This window comes from Octodon degus, unplaced genomic scaffold (genome assembly GCF_000260255.1).
Source record: "Octodon degus isolate 3935 unplaced genomic scaffold, OctDeg1.0 scaffold00103, whole genome shotgun sequence".
NCBI lineage: Eukaryota > Metazoa > Chordata > Mammalia > Rodentia > Octodontidae > Octodon > Octodon degus.
Window position 1 is genome coordinate 8182951 of NW_004524679.1, and position 15335 is coordinate 8198285.

General features: G+C 35.5%; 1 pseudogene; it reads right to left on the reverse strand.

Moving 5' to 3' along the window:
• Positions 1 to 13277: 13277 nt before the first annotated feature.
• On the reverse strand, positions 13278 to 14588 carry LOC101562501 (annotated as a pseudogene).
• Positions 14589 to 15335: the final 747 nt, after the last annotated feature.

Genomic DNA, 15335 nt, shown 5'->3' on the forward strand with positions numbered 1-15335 from the left:
ACTTCAATCTGGTAAAAGCCATTTAAGAAACCACAAGGCCTAACATAATAGTAAATTGGGAAAAACTGAACACTTTTACTCTTAGATATGGTACAAGACAAAGTTGTCCTCTATCACCAATTCTACTCAATATATTTCTGGAATCATTAGCTAGAGCCATTAGACAAGAGAAAGAAATGAAAGGAATACGAATATGTAAAAAGAAGTGAAATAATATTTATTAGCAGATGACATGATGATTTATTTGGAAGAGCCAAAAAATTCCACTAAGAAGCTACTAGAATTAATAGAGAAATTCAGTAGCATAGCAGGGTATAAAGTCAGTACCCAAAAGTCAATAGCATTCCTCTAAATAGACAACAAACACACTGATAGCAAAATTACAGAAACAATGCCTTTTACAATAGCACAGAGGAAAATGAAATACCTTGGAATGAATCTAACTAAAGAAGTCAAAGATGTTTTCAAGGAAAATTACAGTAATCTTAAAAAGTGATCTTAGCGAATTTCAGAAAAAGGAAAAAAATATTCCATGCTCCTGGATAGGAAGAATCAACATTGTGAAGATGGTCATACTCCCACAATTGCTTTACATACTTAATGCAATCCTTACCAGACTACCACCAACACACCTCACAGAGTTAGAGAAATCTTTCCTAGTATTTATCTGGAACCAGAAAACACCAAGAATAGCAAAGGAAAATCTGCGCAATAGACAAGGCAGGAGGCATTACAATTCCTGAATTGAAATTGTACTACAAGACTACGGTGATAAAATCAGCATGGTACTGGCAACACAATAGACGTGAGGATCAATGGAATGGATTAGAAGACGCTGAAGCCTCTAGGAACACAATCAGATCCTTATCTTTGACAAAGTTGCAAAACATACTCACTTGAAGAATAATAGACTCTTTAACAAATGGTGCTAGAAAAAAATGGCTCTCTACGTGCTGAAAATTAAAACTTGACCCAAGTCTATCACCATGCACTAAACTAAAGGTGAAATGGATTAAAGATTTAAACATTAATGAATAGACACTAAATCTCCTGGAAAGAAATGTAGGAGGAACTCTTGAAGACATAATGATAGGCAACAACCTCATTAAGAGAAATCAAATTGCATGGAAACCATTTGAAAGAGTTACCAACTGGGACATGCTCTTACTGACAAGGTTTTTCACATCAAAAGAAATTACCAGCAAAGCAAAAAGGTAAACCACAAATTTGGAAAAAAAATGATGACAAATAGGTACTCAGGCCAACTGTACTCTCTAGAATTGATAAAGAACTAAAAATCACAGTTCCCCAAAATTTACCGACATAATAGAGAAATTGGCATCCGAGATGAACACACTCTTCTCAGAGGATGAAATTAAAGAAGAGAGTAAATATATGTAAAAAAATGCTCCACATCACTAGACATCTGCGAAATGCAAATTAAAACAACATTGAGGGGCCGGGAAGATAGCTGAGTAAAATAAGCTCTTCCCTAGCAAGCACAAGGGCCTGAGTTCAATCCCTGGTTCTGCAAAAAAGAAAAGAAGAAAAAAAAAGAAAAAAATTGAGATATCATCTCACTCCAGAAAGAAAGGCTATCATAAAGAAATCACAAAACAACAAATGTTGGAGAGGCCGTGGGGAAAAAGGAACCCTTCTCCACTGTTGTTGGGTATGTAGACTGGTGCAACTGTTATGGAAGTCAGTGTGGAGACTCATTCAAAAATTTGAAGGAGAAATCCCATTTAAGCCAGCTATTACTCTACTGAGAATTTTCCAGCAGGATATGAAAATATCTTTTCATAGGGATATGTGTGTGCCTGTGTTTATAGCACGACAATTGGTGATATCCAAATCTTAGAAACAACAAAGATGCCCATCACATGAGGAATGGTTGAAAAAGATGTTGTGATTTTACAAAATATAGTATTATTGAACTACTAAGAATGATGAACTCGAAGCCTGTATGTTGAAGTGGATGCCACTTGACGATATACTCATAAGTGAAATAAACCAGACACACGTGGGTAAATATCGTATAGCTTCCCTAGTATAGGAACTCAAAAGAAGAAATACAAATAGAAAGGCATAATACAAGTAAATGGAAACCAGGATCTAGAGGACAAATTAATTAACTAGGGGACAGGAGAAGAGGTAGGAAACATGGCAATGCCAAGCCATAGAGTTATATGTAGAAGATGGGCAAGGAAATGATCCTGAGAATCTCCAGAAGATTTTTGAATCTAGTAGTTAAATGGGAATATTCTCACCCTGACTAACTATATATACTGATACCTGTGAACTAAGCAAGTGCACTGCAGAAGGTAATCTGTAATAGTAGTTTCATGCTTGGAGTGACTGTCATTCTGGTCTTCTGTATAAAGGCTGCTTGTCATGACATGGCAGTTGCTGCTGTGATGCCTCTTGGGTAAATGATTGCTCAAAACAAGGTGATGGTGAATGAAAGCAAGAGACAGGAAAAGCAATATTGTTGGACTGTCCTGCTTCAAGGTTGTATATGGTTAGATTTATGGACTTATGTGTAAATATAAGAAGTATATAATTCTTTATTCCTATTTTTTTAAATATGCTTTTATGTTTAAATATCTTTTCATCATATTCTGTAGGGACTTAAAGTTCCACATATCAATACTTGATGAAAAATACCTGTTCCATGTTATGCCTAAGATATTTGATATTCAGAAAGATAGTGAGGGTAAGCTTAACAGCTTAAGTTGTATGAAATAACAATAATCTTGTGTTCTGGATGGTTAACAACCTAGGATTGTAGACCAAAATTACAGAAAAAGAGGGCTGCAAGGAAAGCCATCATTTTGTCCATAGCTTTCCAAGGTCAATTCAGACTCAGGACATATGAAAACTTGTAGTGTAACGTCAAGTAACTTGGGAGTGTCCCAAATTTTATGATCAAGGAGATTTGCAGCCAAAGAGGAAAGTGATCAATGATGTAGACTGTGCATAAGGAGAGTCACATGGTTAGAAAACATTCTCTCCGGCTTTCACAGAGAGCACATTGGCCAAGCAATGGCCGTGACTCATCCACATGGCTGACACTGACAAAGGTTCTACAATCAGAGGTACAGGATCTCAGGATAATTCCTGAGGGGATTTCACTGACTTTATCACACCCAAAAACTGCAACACTTGTTGCATAGTTACTGCTTTTCCTTGGTGTTAAACATGCAGCATAAAAGTATAAAAACAAAATATAAGAAGTAAAGCTATGGTGTTATGTGAGCTGTAGGGAACTCAGGTGAACAATTTCTGACATTGCCAGTCCAGCGGAAGACCTAATACTATTATGGACTACTGGAAATTTCTAGATTATTACGCTGACTTTACACACCTATAACATATGGGTAACGGAAATTAACAAAAAAACAGGTGATACAGATGAATGTCCATTTTATATCTGTGTATTCATAGTGGTTAGGATCAATACAGAGTTACATTCTCTTAATGAATAGTGATTTGTTGTAATGGTGTTTGTAAATAGGCTATCATGTCCATATCTTGTAGAGCAATTAACCACTAGGAAGAATGTATGCAATGTGTTAATTATTTAAACTATCCTACCAATTTGGTTTGAAACTGACTCATTGCTATTTGTTTCTCAATAAAATTCTGGGAAAAAAGACCCCACCTGAGAGTCCCACAATTGCATCACAGGCTTGGGCTATAAGATCACGTTGATACGTATGAGATAAACAACCTTATGAGAACCAATATTTCACTCCAAAAATGATATCAAGCACCTCATTTAAAAATAATTAATGCATTGTATTTTGTTGTCATAGCAATTATTCATAGTACAATGTGAAGTCATGATATCCTGTCCATATACTGTTAGAACAAGTCTTACTTCTCACTGAATTAAAAGAAAGTAACTGTATGTTTACCTTAACTCTTTTGTATATAAAGATATAATGTTGTCCTTCATTTATATCCCCCTTTTTCACTTAGCTTTGTCAGAGATGAGTAATCGATTGCCATTTAAATATTGTATAATTCATGATTTCAGCAAAATATTCAAATATATTCCAGCAGTCATAGCGGGATTTCCGCAGGACTGTACAGATCACAGAAGTCATCTCTGAAATTGCTGGGCTCAAGACATTATTCCCTGCTCTGACTGTGCTATCTACCACCGTCTTTGTTTACTGACCTTTTCCTCCATAATTTCATTGAGAATCCAATAGCAATGAGACTGTTTCAAGTCAAAACAGTAGGACAATTCCAATAATTAACATATTGCACACTGTCTTCCTAATGTTTACATGAAATACAAGGTTGAGATATGATATCCTATTTAAAAACAGTATTAGAAGAAACCCCTCTATTCACTGAATTAAGAGAATGTAGTTGTATAACTATCCTAAACATTTTGAATAAACAGATACAAACTGCACATTCATCTGTATCACATTTTTCTGTTTAGATCCATCATTTAAATATCATAGGAGTGTGAATTCAACAAAATATTCCAAAATATTCCAGTATCCCATAAAATATTGTCCTTCAGATAGACTGGCAATGTCAGAAGTTCCCTACAGCTCCACATAAAAACATGGTTTAATTCTTATTATAGGTTTTTATACTTTTCTTTAGGATGGTTTAGACCAAGATAAAGCAAGACTTAGACTTAAGTATCAAAAAATGTTACTTTTGTATATGACAAAGTCATTCAAATATCCTCAGGATTTTTCTGAGACCCTGTATATCAGATTGTACATCCTTTGTCATTGTCAGCCATGTGGATGAGTCACGGCCATTGCTTGGCCAATGTGTTCTCTGTGAAAGCCTGAGAATACGTTTTCTCTTCAAGTGACTCTCGTAAGGCACACTCTACATTATCGATCACTGTCCTCTTTGGCCTCATAATGTCTTTGATCAGAAAATTTGGGACACAAGTGAGTTACATGATATTACAGTACAAGTTCTCATATGTCCTCAGTCTTAATTGATCTTGGAATGGTAGCGCCAAAATAGTGGCTTTCACTGCAGCCCTCCTTTTCTCTACTTTTTGGTTTGCAACCTTAGGTTGTGAACAGTCCAAAAGAGAAGCTTATTGTTATTAACCTTCAACCTAGGCTTTTGAGATTAACAAAAATATCAGTCTGAATAACAAACATATTATGCATAACATGGAAGAGGGATATTTCAAGTATTGATATCTTTTTCTTTTGTCAGAACCGGGGAATGAACACAGAACTCTTGTTCTTCCCAGGCAAGCAATTATAATGAGACATCTCCCAAACCAATTCTCAGTCCCTTTAGAATATGATGAAAATAATTTTAAAAATTAAAATATATTTAAAAAATAGAAGTAAACCATTATATATATATATATATATATATATATATATATATATATATTACACATAAGGTTAGAAATCTAAGCATATACAGCATTGTTTCAGGAGAGTCTCACAACACTTCTTTTCCTGTCACCTGCCTTCATTCACCACTCCTTTTCTTTCTAAACAAACATTTACCGAAAAGACAGAAAGGTAGCAACCATTGTGTCATGACAAGAAGCACATATTCAAAAGACTATAATGACAGGCATTCCAAAAATGCATTCAACTATTAAAAATTGCCATTTTCAGTGCAGTTCCTTAGTTCACATATGTCACCATATATACTTATTCATGATGAGAATCCTTCCAATTAACTACTAGATTTGAAAATCTTCTGAGGAATCTCAGGATCATTGCCTTACCGATCTTGTACCTATAATTGTATGACTTGCCTCTGTCATCATTCATATCTCCTGTCCTTGCTCTATCTTCATTGTTTTGTCCTCAAGTTCTTGCTTTATTTTAATTGTGGTATACATTTCTATTTGTATTTCTTCTTTTGATTTCTTATACTAAGGTGACTATGTGATATTTATATATGCGTGTCTGGCTTATTTCCCTTATGAATATATCTTCAACTGGCATCCATTTCAATATAAAGGCTTCGAGTTTATCATACTTTAGCTGAGTAATCCTCCAATATATAAAAATAGCACTTCATTTTCATCCATTTCACAGGTGGCGGGCATCTTGGTTGTTTAAAAGATTAGTCTATCACCAATTGTGCTTCTATAATCATAGGTACACATATATCACTATGCTATGATGTTTTTAGATCCTCTGGGAAAGTTCCCAGTAGTGGAATAGCAGGTTTCAATTGAATTTCCATGCCTACTTTTTTAAGGATTCTCTATGACAAAGAGCAAATAAAGAATTTCATGATGACAAAGCCATCCTACTCAAACTACTAAAAGATGTCCTGGAAAGGAATAAAATGATCAGAATTGTATGAAAGAGAGCAAAAGGAACTCAAGAAATAGGGGAAATGATTAAACACAGGAGAAAATGAGTATGGAAGAGCAGGTAAATAAGTTGTCATTCTTAAATCAATACATCTCAATAATAATCATCAAAGTAAATGGAATTAATTCCCCAAATAAAAGAAATAAATTGGCAGAGCAGATTTGGAAATACAATCCAACAATAAGCTGTATACAAGAAACACACTTAACACTAATAGAAATTCATAGGCTGAAATTTAAAGAATTGAAAACAATAGTACACATTCTATCACTTCAGAAAAAAAGCAGAGATTGCAATTCTTTTCTCAGACATTCTCAACTTCAAGCCAAAAATGATCAAATGAAATAAGGAAAGCCATTACTTATGGATTAGGGCAAAAATTGAGGAGGAATAGGTAACACTCTTAAATGTGTATGCACCAGACATGGAATACACAGCTGTACAATATTAGTCTTAATGGACCTGAAAAATCTGATATCCAAAACCACATACTGAACAGGAGAACAAAACATTCCCATATCTCAAAAAGATAGGTGATGCAGACAAAAAATTATCAAAGAAGTAGCACAACTGAAGCAGATCTTTGAAGAAATGGATTTATTGTACATATATTGAATGTTCCAGGAAATGATAGCAGAATATGCATTTTTTGGAGCTGCACGTGGGTCATTTTATTAAATAGACCACAAGCTGGTACATAGGTAATGCTGATGTATATAAAAGAAAACAGAAATTATCCCATGCATATTATCAGACCACACTACTATGAAACTGGAAATAAGTGAGACAAGAACACAGAAAATAACACATAAATACATGGAATTGGAAGAACACTCTACTCAGGAACCAAGGCGGCACAGTAGAAATTCAAAAATATCTACAGTTCAATCATAATTCAAATAAAACTTTTAAGACTTATAGGATGCAGTGAAAGGAGTTCTCAGAGGAAAATTCATAGCTGTGAACTCATACATTAGGAGAAAAGAACAGGAACAAGTAGAAATTCATATGATGTACATCTAACATTGAGAACAGGAAGAGCGAACCAATCCCAGAGAGCAAAGAGAAGAAATCATAAAGATTAGAGAAGAAATTAATTGATTTGAGGTAAATAAAACAGTTCAAAGAATTAATGAATCAAACAATAGTTCTTTTAAAAATTAAAGAAAATTGCTAGACCACTAACTATCCTGATGAAAAAGAGGAAAAAAATCAAATACAAGCTATAAGGAATGAAAATGGTGTAACAACCACAGACACAGTGGCAGTGCAGAAGTCTGCCAATAGCTCCGCTGAGAACCTTTAGTCTTACACAATAGAAAACAAAGAAAAATGGACAGTTTTCTAAAGAGGTACAAATTAGCAAAACTGAATTAAGAAGATACAATTCTAAGAACTCAATAACAGCCAATGATATACGGAATGTAAAAGAAGTCATACCATCAAATAAAATATTTGTCCTGATGGATTCACAGTTGAATACTATGAGAAATTTATTGAGACATAATCTTTATACTCCTCAAACACTTCAATGAAATTGAAAACAAACCAAGCCTCCCAAAATCATTCCTGGAGGCAAATATTATTCTGATACCAAAATCATGGAAAGATGCCACTAAAAAGGTAAACCACAGGCCAAACTCTCTCATAAACATAGATGTAAAAATCCTCAATAAAATCCAAGCATGCAGAATATAGCAAATCTTCAAGAAGTTATTAAACCATGTCCAGGTATGATTCATGCCAGAGATGCAAGAACGTTTCAATATACACAAATGTAAAAATAAAATACACTTTGTCAATACAGCAAAATCTAAAGATCACATGATCATCTCAATGGATGGAGAAAGTCTTTTGACAACATTCAACACAAATTCATGTTCAAAGTCCTGTAGAACACTGGAATAGAAGGTCTCTATGTCAATATGATAAAAGCTGTCTATTAAAACCCAATGGCTAACATAATTCTAAATGGGGAAAAATGAAAGCTTTTACTCTTAGATCTGGTACATGAGAAGGATGTCCTATATTACCAATTGTATTCAAAATTGCTCTGCAATCAGTAGCTGGAGCCATTAGAAAAGAGTTAAATAGAAGGAATAAGGAAAGGCAAATAAGTTAAATTATCTTTATTTGCAGAAGACACAGTATTGTAGTTGGTAGATCCAAAAAACTCCACCAAGAAGCTACTGGAATTAATGAAGAAATTCAGTAGCATAGTAGGATAGCAAGTCAATAACCAAAAGTCAATAGCATTTCTCTACAATAGGCAAACACACTGAGAGGGAAATTATAGAAACAATACCTTTTACAGTAGCAATGAGGAAAATAAAATACCTTGGAAATAACCAAACTGAAGAAGTCAAAGATCTTTTCAAGGAAAATTACAATAATCTTAGAAAATGGATCGTAGGGGATTTCAAACAATGGAAAGATTTTCCATGCTCCTGGATTGGAAGAACCAACATTGTGTGGATGGCCATACTCCCAAAATTGCTATACAGAGTTTTTGTAATCACTACCAAAATACCACCACCATACCTCTCATACCTAGAGAAATAATTCCTAAAATTTACCTGGAACCAGAGAAGACCGAGAATATCAAAGGAAGTACTGGGAACCAAAGACAAAACAAGAGGCATTAAAATTTCTGACCTGAAATTTTACTAAAAAGCTATTGTGATATATTAAGCATGCATTTGCCACAAAATATACCTGAGGATCAAAGGAATAGATTGGTAGATGCAGAGGCCTCTTCAAACACACTCAGTACCCTGATCTTCAACAAAGTTTCCTAAGACACTTGCTGGAGGTAACATAACCTCTTTAGCAACTGGTCCTGGAAAAATGGTTTCTCTACATGGCGAGAAGTAAAACTTGACCCAGGTGTATCACCATACACTAAGATAAAGTCTAAGAGATTAAAGATCTAAACAATAAAAACAGAAACACTGAATCTCCTGGAAGAAAATATAGGAGGAAATATTGAACACATAGGGGTAGGCAAAGAGTTCAAGAATTAAAAAGTAGGGCCTACCCTTATTGAGAAGTTTTTGCATGTCAAAAGAAATTACCAACAATGTGAAAAGAAAACCAACAAATTATGAAAAAATCTTGACTAATAAGCACTCAGACAAAAGTCTGTTCTTTAGAATTTGTAACGAACTAAAAACCATAAAGGACCCATAATTAAAAGAACAAACCTAGAAATGGGCATTCAGGATGAACACACACTTCTCAGAGGACAAAATTATGAATCAAATAAATATAAGAAAAAATGCTCCACATCACTAGCCATTCCTAAAATGAGATTAAAACAACACAGTGATACCTTTCCTGTTGCAGAAATAATAGCTATCATAAATAATTCAAGCAACAACAAATGTTGCAGAGGCTTTGGGAAAAAAAGTATCCCTTCTCCAGTGCTGGTGCTAATGTGGACAGGTGCAAGCATTATGGAAATCAGTGTGGAAACTCCTTAGAAAACTAGGACTGGAAATCCTATTCAAGCCAGCTATCTTCCTACTGGGAATTTTCCCAGAGGATCTGAAAACTTCAAATCATAGTGATATATGTGTACCTGTGTTTATAGCAACATAATTTGTTATAGTAAAATCTTGGAAAAAATCAAGATGCCTGTCATCTGAAGAATGGACGAAAATCATGTGATGTATTTATAAAGTGGAGTATTTGTCTGCTCTAAAGAATGATAAACATGAATCATTTCTCTTTAAGTGTATGCCACTTGAAGATGTAAGTGAAATGAATGAGACACACATGTGTAAATATCATATATTCTCCCGAGTATCAAAATTCAAAAGAGGAAAACAAATAGCAAGATATGACAAAATTAAAATTAAAACGAGAGCTTCAGGATTGGACAATGAGGAAAGGCCAAGGAGAAGAACTAGGAAACATAACAGGGGCAAAACCACACATTTATATGGGCAAGATTCAGTAAGGCAGTGATCCTGAGAAACATCAGAAGGATTTCAAAACTAGCAGTTACTGAGTAAGGTTCTCAACCCGAGTAACTATATACGATGATACCTGTGAACTAAGCAAGTGCACTGAAGTAATCAGTATGTAATTGAAGGGTCACAATTGCAATGCCTCTCATTCTGGTCTTCCAAACACTACTGCTTGTCATGACCCATCAATTATTGCCATAGTAACTCTCAATGAAATATTCTTTTCTATTTTTCTTTTTTAAAAAGGGTAATAACTGAAAAAAGTACAAGAAATAATGTCACAAGACTGTCCTGTTACCCTGTTGTATAATGGTTAGATTTCTAAATTCCTCTATAAAAATATGTACTCATTTATTTCTATTTTAAAAATATTTTTATTTTTTAATATTTTCCCCATATTCCGAAGAGACTTAAGGTTTAACATGTCGATGGTAGATGGAAAATCCCTGCTCTATGTTATGCCGACGACGTTTGATATTGAATAGGTAGTGAGTATCAACTCAACTGCATATACTTTTGGTTTATAATATGCTTCACTTCTGCAGGGTTAACAGCCTACAATTTTAGACAAAAAATTAGAGAAAAAGCAGTGCTGCATGGCCAATTGCTGCTGTGCATTCTCTCCAGTAGATGATAGTTTGAAAAGGAAGTGGGTGGTGAATGGAGGGAGGAGACAGGAAAAGGAGTGTTGTGGGACTGTCCTGCAACAACTTTGTACATGGTGAGATTTCTGAACTTATGTGTAAATATATATAATACTTTATTCCCATTTTAAAAAATATATTTTAATTTTAAAAATTGTCATGTTTCATAGGGATTTAAAGTTTAATATATCAATACTTTATGAAAATTGTCTGTTCCATGCTGTGCCTAAAATATTTGATATTCAGACAGATAGTGAGGCTAAGCTCAATACCCTCGGTTATATGGTAATATCAATAGGCTTGTCCTCTGGACTGTTAAAACCTAAGTTTGCAGACCAAAAATTAGAGAAAAAGGAGGCCTGAAAGGAAAGCCAACATTTTGGCCCTAGGTTTCCAAGGTCAATTAATACTCAGGACATATGTGACCTGGTACTGTAATGTCATGTAACTTAGGTGTTTCCCAAATTTTCTGACCAAGGAGACTGCAGAGAGAAAGAGGAAAGTGATCGGTTATGTAGAGAGTGCATAAGGAGAGTCACATGGAGAGAAAATGTTCTCTCAGGTTTTCACAGAGAGCACATTTGCTAAGCAATAGCTGTGACTCATCCACATGGCTGACACTGATAAAGGATTTACCATCTAAGGAAAAGGGTCTCAGAATAAATCCTGAGGGGATTTCACTAACCTTATCAGATACAAAAGCTACAATTCTGATACATGGGTCTTGCTTTATTTTGCTCTTACCCATCCAGCAGAAAGTATAAAATTGAAATGTGAGAAGTAAATCTAAGTTTTTATGTTGAGCTGTTGGGGACTCAGGTTAATAACTTCTGACATTGTAAGTCAATTGGAAGACCCAACAGTATTATGGACCACGGGACTATTTTGGAACATTTTGCTGAGTTCACACAACAATATTATTTAAATGACTGAACTAAACAAAAATTGGGATACAGATTAATGCCCATTTTGTATCTGTGTATTCAAAATTGTTAGGATGGATATATAGCTACATGATCTTAATTGAAGAAATAGAGGGCTTTATTCTAATAGTGTTTGTAAATAGCATATCATGTCTGCATCTTCTAGAACAAATAACAACTAGGAAGGCAATTTTTATTGTGTTAATTTTTGGCACTAACCTATCAAATTGATTTGAAAACATCTCATTGCTAGTTATTTCCAATAAAATAATGGAAAAAAAGTACTGCATGGATAGCCAACATATGATCAGTAGCCTTTCAAGGTCAGTGAAGTCTCTGGACATAGGAGAACCTATAGAGTAACATCATGTAACACAGTAGTGTCTCAAGTTTTCTGATAAAAAAAGATAATGGGGCCACAGAGCAATATGATCGATGAGGTAGAGTATGCCTAAGGAGCGTCATAGGGAGAGAAATCGTTCTCTCAGACTCCTACAGAGAGCAAATTGGTCAAGCAATGTTTGTGACACATCCACATGGCTCACACTCACAAAGGATCTGAGAGTTGCAGGACAAGGTATCAGGATAAAACCTAAGGGGACTTCACTGCCCTTTCAAGATGCAAAAGATACATTTCTTGTTGCGTAAATCTCGATTTATCTTGTTCTTCAACATCCAGCAGAAAAGTATAAAAATAAGGTATATTAAGGAAAATCATATCGTTATGCTGAGCTGTGAAATGGTCAAGTCAGCATCTTGTGACATTGACAGACTTACGAATAACCCACTACTGTTTTGGACTACTAGACTATGTTGGATTATTTTGCTGAGTTCATGCACCTACAATATTTAAATTGCAATAGAATACCCCCACCAAGTAAACCTTAGAAAAAATAGTGATAAAAAGAAGGAACATTTTGTGGGTGTATGTACAAAGTAGAAAAGATATGCAGCTAATTTCTCTTAATTCAATGAGAAGAGTAATTTTTACTAATATTATTTGGACAGGATACCATGTCTGCATCTTGTGCTATGAATAACCACCAAGAAGATAACAATACACAATATATTAATTATTGAAACTGTCCTATTAATCAGTTTTGAGACTGCCTCATTGCTGTTTCTCAATAAAATTAATAAATAGAAAATAAATAAAGAGCATAATCCTCAACCGAGAATCTTCCTTAAGATCATGTACATCTTCCGGTAATGTAACAGGGTAAGTAGCCCATGGATTTATGTTTATTAATTGCATGACTCACAAACTGATTTAAGGTCATGAGATGTGTAGATCCAATGAGATTTTGTTGCTGAGGGTACTGTAGTCTTAATTGAAGTTTCGGTAGAGGAAATATATCTATCTAAAACAAAACCAAATGGCCATCTCTGTTTAGATTAAGAGGTAATACCAAGTGTGGGATTCATATTTTGAATGGCCACTTGTAGTGTGACTTTGATCATCTCAGGCTTGTCTATGATTCTGGCTGTACAGTTGCCCTTGTCTGCAATCCCAAATACATATGCTTGGTGACATTCACCATATCTGTGTAACTTTATCGCTGCACAGATTGGAGTAGCTTTCTCACATGTTAAACAGATTAGAAGGCCTGCTGATGTCTCCAGGAAGGTCCCAAATGTGAGGCCAAACATATTTCCACAGTCCCTGCTCACGCAGACGTCTTTGCTAGCACAGGAAGGTTGTGAATCACAAATGATATCTCATTCCTCTGTTGGTAGGCCAAGTTCTGTGCATGGCCCAAAGTAAAAAACCCATCAAGTCAGTGGACACGTGGGTGTTGAATGCATGCATAAGTCCTGCAGCTGTTCTGTTGAGCAGCACCACGTTCATCATGGCTTCGTGGTATGCCTACTCCACAACTTGGGTGACAACTAGCCTAATTTTTTCCATTCCTCAGGAATGTCTAGCCACTGGTCTACAGAAATAGCCACTTGCATACCGAGGTATTTTCTTAACCCAAATACATCTCCAGGTACTGCATTTTCTGGCATGATAAATTCACTGGGTTGGCAGTCTGTTGTAGTGACACCGCCCAGGGCAATCCAGGAGTTTAATACTTTTCAGACACTTGTTACAGATGTTCCTGCTTCCACTGCTGCATCTTTAGAAAACTCTATTATTATGGGTGTTACTTTATCCCTTTTCCTGTCAGTTATTTTATTCCTGATTCCAAGGAGCATCAGCACATTGTCCTATTGTGTAACCCTCCCTGCATACAGGGCACTGAGTACATTGGCACATGCTATCCTATCCATTGTGTAAGGGTCATCCACAAGAGGATAAATGTAATATGTGGTTTGAACGATGGAAAGACCAATATGCCTCAAAAAAATGATGCAAGTATCCAAATCCAAAGCTTGATAGGTCTTGATGGCAAGACAGCAGACATTCCAGTTTCTAAGATACAATTGTGTTAGCACCTCTGTTGATAGGATAGCTCAGCAGGGGTATGTATCTTCAAAAGCTGTTCTGTTTCATGCTTCAATTAATACTATCAAGTCTTTGCATAACAGCTCCAAGAAACTGCTCATCTTTTAGGAAGTGGTTCTCTTCTAAGGATTCCGACAGTTTCTGCAGGACATCTTGAGGCACTTTGCATTTCGTGTCCTTTAGTTCAGTGAATCTGGTTAGCTGAAATCTTTGGCCCAATTCATAACTTCTGGGTTTAGGTTTTCACAAGTAGACATGGGTTTGAGCACACACTCCTCACAATTCACCCTTACTGTCCCACTCGCACCATCAGCTGTGTTTTCTTCTTCATATCCACAAGCTCACATCGTGCCTCCAACTCTTCCAATGGCCAACTTGACACTCCCAAAATGCAATGGGGGCCGGTCGCCCTTAAGCATAGCCTGAATAAAAATGAGGCTCTGGGTGGTAACAAGGCCCGGCCTGTCCACTGAGGGACTGATGGCGGCCTGGTGGGAGGCAGCGGGTGTGGATCCTGGTCTTCCTGGAAAGAGGCACTGGCTGCACTAGATGGAATAAAATAACTAAATCATTTTTGACCTTGGTTTCGGGGATGGGCATTTGTTTTCTTTCAAATGTTTAACTATTATAAATTGCTGATATGAACCTGGGTATACATAGATCCTTTTGGTGTGAAGATTTAATTCCTTGTGTAATATTACCAGAAGGGCTGTACTTGAGTGAAATAGGATTCAAATGATTCGATTTTTACATGTTAATCATAGCAGATTGTGTAATCTTTAAGGGATTGAAAGACTCTCATCTATTTCTTTCCTGTTGCATTTGATTTGTTTCTGAGACCATGATCTATGCCTCTCTGACATGTGCCACCTTGAAATATACTCAGCTGATTATGGACTAAAAGCTCTAAATATTTATGTAAAGAAACCCTTGGTGTTTTAAACATTGGCATTGAATATTCTGTCTTAGCCAGAAAAAAATTAACTAGGGCAATCAAATTACAA